The 12471-nt window shown below is 39.5% G+C and overlaps 1 protein-coding gene, 1 long non-coding RNA gene and 1 other non-coding gene across 12 annotated transcripts in view; 2 read left to right on the top strand and 1 right to left on the bottom strand.

Moving 5' to 3' along the window:
- Nucleotides 1–12471, top strand: part of LOC126911406 (uncharacterized) — an 88991-nt gene that overhangs the window by 17305 nt on the left and 59215 nt on the right. The window lies entirely within an intron of this gene.
- The window catches only part of LOC118279065 (uncharacterized), a 595270-nt gene that overhangs the window by 544928 nt on the left and 37871 nt on the right, over nucleotides 1–12471 (bottom strand). The gene's annotated exons all lie outside the window — the stretch shown is intronic.
- On the top strand, nucleotides 1526–1597 carry Trnae-cuc (transfer RNA glutamic acid (anticodon CUC)). The gene has a single exon. It is a non-coding gene; the product is annotated as a tRNA-Glu (tRNA).

Below are 12471 nucleotides of genomic sequence, written 5' to 3'. Positions count from 1 at the left end.
ACTACATAGTTTAGTATCAGTGGAAACGATCACATAGTTTCACAGTTTAGCTATAACATCTTCATAAAATAGCCATGAAACACATCTTTGGTGGAAAAGCTCCTTTTACCCTAGTAGAAACTTACCCAACAGTATAGAAACAGGCCCTTAGTATGAAGATAACTATCTGTCATGATTGTCAGTATTTACTTCAAACAATGATTGCTATAATCATGGTTGTTATAACTGTTTGTCCAGAGGCGCTCACTATAGGAATGTAGAGAAAGTGATAACCACCTGTATCTCTGCTTATACTCTTTGTAGGTACATCTAAATGGTGTGATTATTTGCAGTACCTACATTGTTTGTTTATTTACTTTCTCGTTGATTTTTTCTCAGTCGGTTAAAGTATTATTGAATGAGGTACTAACTCACAGATGAGGAAACTTTACAAACATAATTTATCATCGGAGCCCTGGAAACACTTTGTTTGTTTAGGGGGGCGAGAAATCATCCAATGTCTTCTGCCGCTTTGAGCGAGGCGAGAAGGAGTGTCAGACTCTTACTGACTAAACACCACCCTGTTCTTTCTCCTGCTCTTTGAGCCGGAGTCCCGATAAACCCGCTTGGTAGTCCGTAGCCCCGGTTACCTATGGATATGGTAACAGATTAGATTACATTTATGTCACTACACTACCCCTAGTCTTCTCGCGGGTGACGTTAGAACTTCAAGAGACATTCTTAGCAAATCCCTCTAAATTACATGTAAGTAGTTGAAATAAACATGGTAAATATCCCGTCTTAAGTTCTAATGTTAGTACAAATAGCGTCGCGCCGTACTCCAGCAATAGACAGTCACAGTTTGTATATTATTGTTCGTTATAATGAATCTAATTATTTATTTCTATAGTACACATAGATAATGATACGTTTTTGCAATACAAACCCATAAATTAGTAGGGAAATCTCTTTTACTGCTGTTTCCCTTCCCATAGCTCATTCATACAGGCATTGTGTTGCAAATTCTCAGTGGAACAATTATGTGTCCAAACCAAATCTTATGAGTATTATGTAACAAATACAAATACATACATTCGTTTAATTTAAAAAAAAGTAACGTCTCGCCTTTTATCCTCGAATGGGTAGGCAGAGGTGCACATTACAGCACGTAATGTCGCTATACAATTTACACCCACTTTTCACCATTTGTGTTATAAGTCCCATGTAATAGGTGAGCCTATTGCCATATATTGGAGGGAGGCCGCCCTAGACGGACATATAGCGACCAGATTAGCGATATATCAAAGAAGGCTTAATTAAAAGTACCCTAAACCGACGAGCATGCTTGAAAATACTGATGACTGTTGATTAAGCCAAAGTATATAAGAATCGCAGCAATTGTTGTTCCATAGTCTCTGCCTACCCCCATGGGAGACAGGTGTGAGGTTATGTATTACGTCGTAAAAGTTTGAAATCAAACTTGAAACTAAATAAATGTACTATGTACTTCAAGATGAAATGCACTATTTCAACTCGTCTCTCAATATCCGATATGGTCTAGTGGCTAGGATACCTGGCTCTCACCCAGGAGGCTCGGGTTCGATTCCCGGTATCGGAAAATCTTTTTGGACTACTTACATTTTATTTCTCACATTCTTTGACTTTGTAACAGGTTGTTTAACTTTTTTTTTTATTAGATTATCTCTACGATTTTTTTTTCTTATAGCTTTAAATAGAAATTTTACATTCTTGATCGATTAATAAATTTAATAACTATAATTAGGTGTGCAACTAATGCAAGGCAAGCGTATCATTACTCGACTTATCTATGAAATTTAATAATGCAATACTTATTGGTTGCAATTTGCAATGAATTACCGCCATCTTGCGGTCAGTAAAAGTAACTTCCTGGACGTAACAATGAGATAATTATTACGAAATAACTATTTCACGCCATATTATTATTATTTAATATTTTAATAATGATGAAAAGAAATAAACGAATCATAATTTCTACTTATACATTTAATAATTGCGTAATTTTAGAAGCATTATCTGTAATTTGTTCCATTTAATGAATTTGAGTTTAACGCCATCTGGTGGTAAATTGTGTTACTCTTACTAACCTTTGCAAAAGAAAATCAGAATGAGCTAAACAAACAAGGTTATCAAATAGATAATTATGACTATAACTCCAGGGAACTAGAATTAAACTAAAATAAAATATTTAAAATGAAAAACGGTAGGTATTTATTATTCAAGTTTTTTTGCAACCAATAAGTTTGTTCTTCTAATAAAACAAACAATATATCACAAACAGTAGATAATACTGTAGAATATTCGATAAAAAGCTTGAAACTGTCGTGACCAAACGATTTGCCTATAGCAATGCCGCCTTCACGGTTACTAAAACCACAACATTACAAATGCAGTCACACTCAACCTTATTCCCCACACTTAAAGTCTATTTTACAACGTACTTTGCACGTGGTGTGGTTTGATAACAATATTACGTTTGCAGTTGGTATACACCTTATGTAGTTGTAATAAAGGTTATTTTGGTATAATAGGTGTTGAGGAACTGTTTATTTCCGTAGTAGGTGGGAAAGATCAACCGATTCTCTAGACATGACCTTCGAAGTGACGAAATGTTGAGGGTTGATGAAATGATAACGTGGATCCGACATCGGCTTTATCCAATTAACTTAAACTCGGATTATTTTTAGTTTTCCACGCGATTTCATAAGTTTTCTATTAGCAAATCTTGTTCACACACGCCTATATAGAATAACCAGTTTATCATGACCTCGCTTTGTATGACTTTTCCGCACATTTAACGGTCAGCTTATACTGGTTTTTATAACTTCATATGTAGAGGTTATCAAAAGCTATGCCCTGTGGTAGGACATTAAAATAGTCAAGAAATATTTTGTTCTATCGAAAGTCGTATACAGTTATGAATAAAAAAGCATTATCTAATACAAACTGTTTTTATTTATTGTATTGTATTCCAAGGTGACCTAAACCTAGACCTACTAGTACTGCATTCGTATAAAATAACAAATTTTACAATAAATTTTCGGAAGGCCATTTCAACACAGAATAACAGTCAAGTATGTATACTTACGGCACGTAACAAAAACATTTAAAAAAAAACATGTGCAAAAATTTATTATCACAACTTACCGATCACATCAATTTGTGCGCTCGCATATTAATAGCGCGCACTCGCGATACCTGGTTATCGGGGGTCGCGTTATATGAAGAGTCATAATCAGTTAATGACTCATTAATACGAAGCGAACACATAAGAGATGTGGCAATGATGTGTAATACATGCATGCATGCTTGTCGAGCGATATGAATGAAATGCTATTGAATGTACCAATTTCTATAAAACTTTAATCAATGGATTATTGTATTTATTTAAACGACAAGCCCACGAATAAAATATGCAAGTCATGCATGTGAAATGAAACAAAACGTACGTTTGGTTATAAAAGTGGTTTTAATTCACAAAATGCCTCGGTGGAAGACAAAATGCTTGTATTCTACAAGGACTATGTATGTGGCCCAGCAGCAGATACTTCGATGGCATAACATAAGGGAAAAATGAAGCACCTAATCTCGATACTCATCCGTTTCGTTTGTTGGCTGGTGTGTAAATTATTTGTACGACCAACAGACTGCCCCTACTTGTAGAGGACTACAGGCTGCTCGACCCAAACTACATACCGAAGAACTTGGTTTTAGGAAACATTAAACAAATACAGATTGTGTCGCGCAAAGAAACTCCGAGCATAGCTCTATCCATCGCTCTCTGAGTCTTTCTAAAAGGCCAGCAGTTAGGAACCATGTCTCGGTACCGTCTACCATCACCGGCAACACACACTGGTTGTACATACTGGTCTTCAGACACTGCGGGATTTTTGATGAGACGACGTCACGTAACACGACATCTTTGTCAAAGTTAGACCTACCTAGCTGGGTAAACTGTCCCAGGTATGTGTGAAGCCTCCAACTTTGAAGATATCGTTCCCAACGATAACCGGTAGCTTATCATTGTCGTTCGGATTTAGCTTGTCGCATAAGCTATAACGCCTGATGGAACAACAATGCAATGATTAGACCGAACGTGGAGAATTCGGATTTTTTTGCATGTCATGTGATGTACCGTCGGCGCGGCGGTCATATTATAAGAGAGACATTAAAGAATGTTCCGATTCGCGATCCTTGTCCGTGTCGTGTGGCAGCTGGTGTGCAGACTACTCGTTCGACGGGATGATTGCCCCTACTTTGTGGAGGACTACAGGCTGCTCGACCCCAACTACGTGCCGATGAATGTGAACTTGGTTTTCAGGAACAATTGAACGAATACCCGAGCAATTGTAAACACACAAAACAACATAACAAATGGCATCGGATAAAGGGAGATATTAAAACACGACATCGATGTTCTTCGCTGCGACGCGCGCTCAATGTAACCGCTAACTGCTTGGTACTGGAGTGCAGTTTACTTGGAGGACAGCAAACTTTGCAGGAGTACTACAGGCTGCTAAACTGTTCCGAACCATGCACCGATGTGAAGATGTCCGATGCAGACTTCGAATTGTCTGAGCGCGTTTAAGTAATGAATAAAACAAATTTGTTATTCCAAGCCGGTGACGATTTAGTTGTCTGTTTTGCCATCAATCGCTGTTACGTATAGCACTCACTTGTTGTAAAGTAAATGAGCAAAGGCGGCTGGCGTGGCGCAATTATTTGATCGAAACTTGTAGAGGGCCACTACCAGGCTGCAAGTAGGGAGTAATGAACTATGATCGACAGACAATGAATGAGCATTACAAATTTCAACGTGTTGAGCCACTAACCGCAATAATCTATTGGAGCTCGGAATGGCATCACATTATATAAGGAAAAAACAAAATATGGAATCGATGCTCTTCGTTCCGATTGTTGCTCAATTCGCCAATTCCCTATGGCGGCTGGTGTGCAGACTATTTGTTCGACAGGCTGACTGCCCCTACTTTGTAGAGGACTACAGGCTGCTCGACCCAAACTACATACCAAAGAATGTGAACTTGGTTTTAGGAAACATTAACCGGATACCCGAGCAATTGTAAAGACACAAAACAACAACGATCACTTCAGCCTGCATATTTTGAGAGCTATGTCTGTAACTCTTGTTCTTTGGAGGCGAATTGCTGCGCGCGTTTCAGATTTGTCGCGCAAAGAAACTCGCGGCGAGAACTCCACCCTTTCTAGAAAGTGCAGTTAGGGACCATGTCTCGGTACCGTCTACCATCACCGGCAACACACACTGGTTGTACATACTGGTCTTCAGACACTGCGGTCATTGATGAGACGACGTCACGTAACACGACATCTTTTCCAAAGTTGGACCTACCTAGCTGGATAATCTGTCCCAGGTATGTGTAGCTGGATTCCAACTTCCCAGATATCGTTCCCAACGATAACCGGTAGCTTATCAATGTCGTTCGGATTTAGCTTGTCGCATAAGCTATAACGCCTGATGGAACAACAACGCAATGATTAGACCGAACGTGGAGAATTCGGATTTTTTTTGCATGTCATGTGATGTACCGTCGGCGCGGCGGTCATATTATAAGAGAGACATTAAAGAATGTTCCGATTCGCGATCCTTGTCCGTGTCGTGTGGCAGCTGGTGTGCAGACTACTCGTTCGACGGGATGATTGCCCCTACTTTGTGGAGGACTACAGGCTGCTCGACCCCAACTACGTGCCGATGAATGTGAACTTGGTTTTCAGGAACAATTGAACGAATACCCGAGCAATTGTAAACACACAAAACAACACGTGGTATGGCATCGTAAAAGGGAAATATTAAAACACGACATCGATGTTCTTCGCTGCGACGCGCGCTCAATGTAACCGCTAACTGCAAACGGCACTGGAGTGCAGTTTACTTGGAGGAGCATGCACCGATGGAACGCCGCATGCGACTTTGTATTGTATAAGGCTCGAACGAAACTGAATAAAACAAATTACTTCTATACTTTAGTTGTCTGTTTTGCCATCAATCCTGTTAGCGTTAGAGCTCACTTCAGCCTAGAAGTAAATGAAAAGGCGGCTGGCGTGCAAATTATTTGTACGACCATCAAACTGTAGAGGACTACAGGCTGCAAGTAGGAGTAATGAACTATCTCGACAGACAAAATGAAACATTACAAAGCTTTCAGTTGTTGAGCCACTAACCGCAATAATCTATTGGAGCTCGGAATGGCATCACATTATATAAGGGAAAAAACAAAACATGGAATCGATACTCTTCGTTCCGAGGCTTGCTCAATTCGCCAATTCCCTATGGCGGCTGGTGTGCAGACTATTTGTTCGACAGGCTGACTGCCCCTACTTTGTAGAGGACTACAGGCTGCTCGACCCAAACTACATACCGAAGAACTTGGTTTTAGGAAACATTAAACAAATACCCGAGCAATTGTAAACACACAAAACAACAACAATCACTTTCCTGGCCCAGCGGCCATCAGTCCTTCGAGAGACGTGGCCACTTCATATTTTAAGCATATTTTAAGAGCTATGTCTGTAACTCTTGTTCTTTGGCAAATCTGCATATTTCAGATTTTGTCGCGCAAAGAAACTACGAAAAGAGACACTGAGCCTTTCTAAAAAGCCAGCAGTTAGGGACCATGTCTCGGTACCGTCTACTACCACCGGCAACACACACTGGTTGTACATACTGGTCTTCAGACACTGCGGGATTTTTGATGAGACGACGTCACGTAACACGACATCTTTTTCAAAGTTAGACCTATCTAGCTGGATAATCTGTCCCAGGTATGTGTAGTGGTCTCCAACTTCGGGGATATCGTTCCCAACGATAACCGGTAGCTTATCATTGTCGTTCGGATTTAGCTTGTCGCATAAGCTATAACGCCTGATGGAACAACAATGCAATGATTAGACCGAACGTGGAGAATTCGGATTTTTTTTGCATGTCATGCGATGTACCGTCGGCGCGGCGATCATATTATAAGAGAGACATTAAAGAATGTTCGGATTCGCAATCCTTGTCCGTGTCGTGTGGCAGCTGGTGTGCAGACTATTTGTTCGACAGGATGATTGCCCCTACTTTGTGGAGGACTACAGGCTGCTCGACCCCAACTACGTGCCGATGAATGTGAACTTGGTTTTCAGGGACAATTGAACGAATACCCGAGCAATTGTAAACACACTAAACAACAAGTGGTATGGCATCGGATAAAGGGAGATATTAAAACACGACATCGACGTTCTTCGCTGCGACGCGCGCTCAATGTAACCGCTAACTGCAAACGGCACTGGAGTGCAGTTTACTTGGAGCACGGCCCCCCTTTGCAGAAGACTACAGACTGCTTGTTCCGAACCATGCACCGATGGATCGCCAAATGTGACTTCATATTGTATGAAACTGAATAAAACAAATTACTTCTATACTTTAGTTGTCTGTTTTGCCATCAATCCTGTTAGCGTTAGAGCTCACTTCAGCCTAGAAGTAAATGAAAAGGCGGCTGGCGTGCAAATTATATGTACGACCATCAGACTACCCCTACTTGTAGAGGACTACAGACGATACCGAATTATGTATTGGAACCATGATGTGAGACACAAAGCAAGTAACACTTTGATGCGATGGAGATACATGGATTAATGTACACCAAACGATGATTTAGCTCTCCACTGATACTAACCTATGTAGCAGTGGGAGGCAGATGCGCAGCTCGAGTATGCGATGTATGAGGATAGTAGGGAAGCCTTCCATAGCACGCACATTTCCATATAAAAACTTAGCTTAGCTGTTTCCACCAGTGCTAAGTTAAATGTACCAATGAATATGATTGGTGGAAGCCAAAAACATCCACAGCAACGTAGTATAGCACGTCTCTGGTGGGAAAGCACTTTAATGCATGACTTCAATCCGAGTGACATAAACGCCGTGGTGGTCACCGGTGACCGATTTGCCTTCATCAGTTTTCTATTGGCAGTCAAACACTTAAGTAAACTAACCAGAAGAGATTAGTCACTAATGGCTTAAATAGTATTTTTAAACAAAAAGGTCTTAAATGCCTTCAAGCTATTCAAACAGTTTCGAAACGTAATTATTCCAATCATTTTTCACGGTAAACACGGTGACAATTGCGAAGATGTACCTCAGAGGTCAAATGTGATTCTTCGGTTGCATTATGCAACTGTCCCCTGTTTCAGTAATACGGTCATGTAACTATTGAGTGTTGGTAATCAGTTTGATACACTTGGAACTCAAGTGAATATAATTCAAGTCTTCATTCATTACATTGTATCGTTTGGTCTAGATGTCGATTTTGAAATCATTGGGCTTTAATGCATGTTGTTCATTTGTTGTATTATATCAAGACAGAGTAAGGCTTGCTTAAAGCGTAGCGTAAGTACGTTTTAAAATCATACTTTGATAAACCTTTTTTTTATGGAACACGTCGGTAAACGAGCAGACGTAGGTATCACCTGATGGTAAGCAATCGCCGCCGCCCATGGACACTTGAAACATCAGAGGCGTTACAAGTGCGTTGCCGGCTTTTTGGGGGTTAAGAATTCAAGGGTTGTTGGGGAATCGGAGATTGGAAAGGGGAGTAATTGGGTCTCCGGTAACCTCACTCACACCACGAAACATAACGCAAGCGTTGTTTCACGTCGGTTTTCGGTGAGGCCGTCATTGTCATTTTACTTAAAACAAAAGACCCTGAAATTGAATTCAAATTACGCAAAACATCATCTCGAGTTATGACACGATTAATTCAATTTCATTCGATTGCTAAATTTTATATCGATTTACGATTTACACACGTAGGCAGGTTGTAATCGAGTTGGTTTAATTACAGCGCGGCTCACACTTGACTCAAGCTTGTTATTTTAAACGGCGCAGTTTTGCAATTTTATGTTTTGAAACTTAACACGTTGTAAAAGCTGTTATTAATACTTTAACGAACTGATTTTATTACTCACAGCCATCATGTTTATTCTTTTGGATTGTACGTTTTTGTTTTCATATACAACAGTCGCTCCAGTGTGGTTGAATCTGCGGACTGCCTAGCGGGTTACCGGGGCTCCGGTTCGAAAAGCAGGAGTAGGAACGTGGTGGTTTTTAGTCCTCGCTCAAAGCAGGGGAAGACATTGGATGATTTTCCTGCTTCAAAAATAAAATGTGGCTGAATACGTCTTTACGCTGGCCGTCGCGAGAGACACTCCGGGCTTCGAGGATCGCGCGTGACAATCTCCGGTCATCGTAAGTGCGGGTCTGGACAAAGGTATCTCGCCGCCCGAGCTCCCTCACCTAGAGCGGAAGCTGTCATTGGATGATTTACCCCCTTAATAAAATGTGTAATTAAATAGGAAAACGTACCTATATTTTCACAATCTTTCGCATCTCTATTTAAGCAGGATAGTAAAATAAACATATGACAAAAAGATTGTCACCTAGAGAGCTGTTTAAAGGTTGTAATCGATGTTTCTGTTCGAAAAAACTGCGTAGCTAAAAACATGCAATTTAACGCAGTCATGTACCCATAGCAATATCAATGAGAGAAAAGCCGTGCAAGTACCTATATGAGTAAATACTTTTCAATATGTAGTACCCACTTGGCTAAACAAAACCGAACACTTTCGCTAGCTTGACGTAACGAGACGCGAAGTTATGCGAGTACGAGCAGAGTAACTCTATAACTGTTATTGATTATCAAAGTAACCGTTATTTTGTCGGAACAGTGATCGTTGTTAACCGCACTATTTGATTATATTGCATCAAATCACTTGATGCAAAATAATGTTTAATACAAGTCATTAGAAAATGGTTAAAAAATACTTAAATTATACATTTAAAGGTTCTACTATATTAATAAACAGTTTTATTTAAATTTGTTATAGTAGTTTAGGCTTTTCGACAGCAGATGGCATGATTATAAATATTAATTTCGTTATTCTAAATTCTGATTTGCGATTGGAAAGCGCGACGGTGAAGTAGCGACACTGCGAAAAACGCTCAAAAAAATCAAAGAAAGAAAGAAAGCATTTTGTTTGCATGTTTCTTGTTTATACAGAAATGTAAGAAAGTGAGGTTTTGTTTTGTTTAACGTCTTTACGCCAATTAAGTTGCGGTATTTGCTAAAACTATGAATTGTGTGACGTCACTTATATGTTACGTAGCCTTAGGTTAGAGAAAACGTATGGCCAACTTTGTAAGTAATATTTTTTGCGTAAGTAACAAATAAAGAAAGCAGCTGAGGTAACGTATTTGCATATTTTGCTCTTGGCTATAACACGTGCGTACCAAGAACTTTTGTTTCTTTTTTATGGCAAAAGCCGATACACGAGAAAAAGAACCTCATGGTAAACAGTCGACGCCGCCCATTGACATTCGAAACACCAGAGGAGTTACGAGTGCGTTGCCGGCCTTTTGGGGGTTACGGTTACCGGGGTTAGGAATTTAAGGGTTGTTGGGGAATTGGGGTTTAGAAAAACTGGGAAGGGGGTAATTGGACCTCCAGTAACCAGACTCACATAACGCAAGCGTTGTTTCACGTCAGGTTTCTGTGGGGCTGTGGAATGGTACTCGAATCAGCAAATTCGTGCCGATGCGTGGCTCTGTCAAACCTGTCTTTGTCCGTATGGGATAAAAAGCCGCCAACCGTTCTATGTCATTTTAATTCAGTCTATAAATAATCTAGGAAGTCTTTATAGCTTTTCTTCAAACAAAATATACACATACATAAATTACCTACCTACATTTTAAGAATCATAGCAATTGGCATTCCATTGTTTCTGCCTACCCCCATGGAAGACAAGCATGAGGTTATATATGTATGTATGTATAAGTACATCGTCAGATAGTTAAGGAAAACAACTACAATTAGAAATTCTTAAAGCCATTTTCCAATCGACACTCACCTTTGAGTCCGTTATCTATCTACTAACTAACAAATAACAGTACAGTGTATAGTGTATGCCCTGTAATCAGCGCGGTGCACACAACATGACAATGCCAGCCACAGATCTAATTACACGAAATTGTCCCCGATCGTATCTTAAGGCTTTGTTGTGGCAACACTGAACACTCGCCGATTATAATCTGTGGTAAGCATGTGAAAGTCTGTGACAATGATTCGGTATTATGGTATTATTTACTTTTTTTATTACTTTGTCGGTTTATTTGGCGCGAATTAGTTAAATGTTTTGTTGTGTGTTTATATGTTTATAAATTGTGTTTAAAATAACATGGTTGTAATGGTTTACGGTACTAATAAAATATCGTCGTCCATCACTATTTTTTGTTTTGAGGGTAGAAAATCATCTCTACGTAAGGCAAGAGGGAGTATCAGACTATTACTAACTAAAACCTCTCCGTTCTTACTCCTGCCGGTCTAGTCGAACTGGAGCTCCGATAGTTTAGTACGAGTTTGTTTTACGTTTAACAAGAGCGCTCTGATTGGCCGATGCGAAAATACCAACCAATTAGAGCGCTGAATGCTCTCTCGTATCGTTTTAGTTCAATGTAAAGCTAACTCGTACTAAGGGTACCGATATTATTCTGTGGTACTGTTCGAAGCTCGTTCATTACTTTAGCGTTTCATAATGCATTTATTTCAAGTAACTTGTACTGACGTAAACACATGAGTGAAACTAAAAAACAGGACTAGCATATGACAAAAGAAATAAGAAATTAAGTTTCATTTCATTTCATCTTACAAACCTAGTAAATAAAATATGTTTACAGCCACACACATAATGTTGATGCATTTCTCTTCATATTAAACTCGGATAATTGTAATTTCTTCACACTTTCTCATTGAATGATGGAATCAATTCTCATTGTATATAACCATGAGTGTAATTATTATAAGCTGTACATATAATACAAATGACTACGCCATAAAATTACTATAAAAGCAATAGAATAGTCAATACTTCACGATTAATTGCATATTATACGTAACTAGCAAACCCGGCGAACTTCGTTTCGCCACCAATAATTTTCCCTGTTATTCTGATTTTCTTTTGATTTTTTCCAGAATTATCTTTGCTATTAAACGGATCCCGAAACCTTTCCAACGAACGCAAAACCGTGTGAAATCGGGTCGCGCATTCTGGAGTTATTAGAAGGAAAATCCGACTTATTTTTATATTATAGACTAGCTGACCCGGCAAACTTCGTTTCGCCTCAAACATGTTTTTCTCACCTTTTAAACCTTCCCTGGACTATCACAAATAATTCAAGACCAAAATTGCTAAATCAGTCTAGCTGTTCTCGAGTTTTAGCGAGACTAACGAACAGCAACTGATTTTTATATATAGAGATTACTTTCAATCCTCGTTACAAAGGCTGCCTCGTTGGTCGAGTGGTCGCATGCGACTAGCGGTCAAGGGGACTAGTAAATCCACCATACACATTTACATATAAAGCCTACTTTCGCGTGAAACTAAAAT

Source organism: Spodoptera frugiperda, chromosome 14, assembly GCF_023101765.2.
Source record: "Spodoptera frugiperda isolate SF20-4 chromosome 14, AGI-APGP_CSIRO_Sfru_2.0, whole genome shotgun sequence".
NCBI classification, from domain to species: Eukaryota; Metazoa; Arthropoda; class Insecta; order Lepidoptera; family Noctuidae; genus Spodoptera; species Spodoptera frugiperda.
Note: the sequence above shows the minus strand (reverse complement) of the source record. Positions and strands in the feature narration are given on the sequence as shown.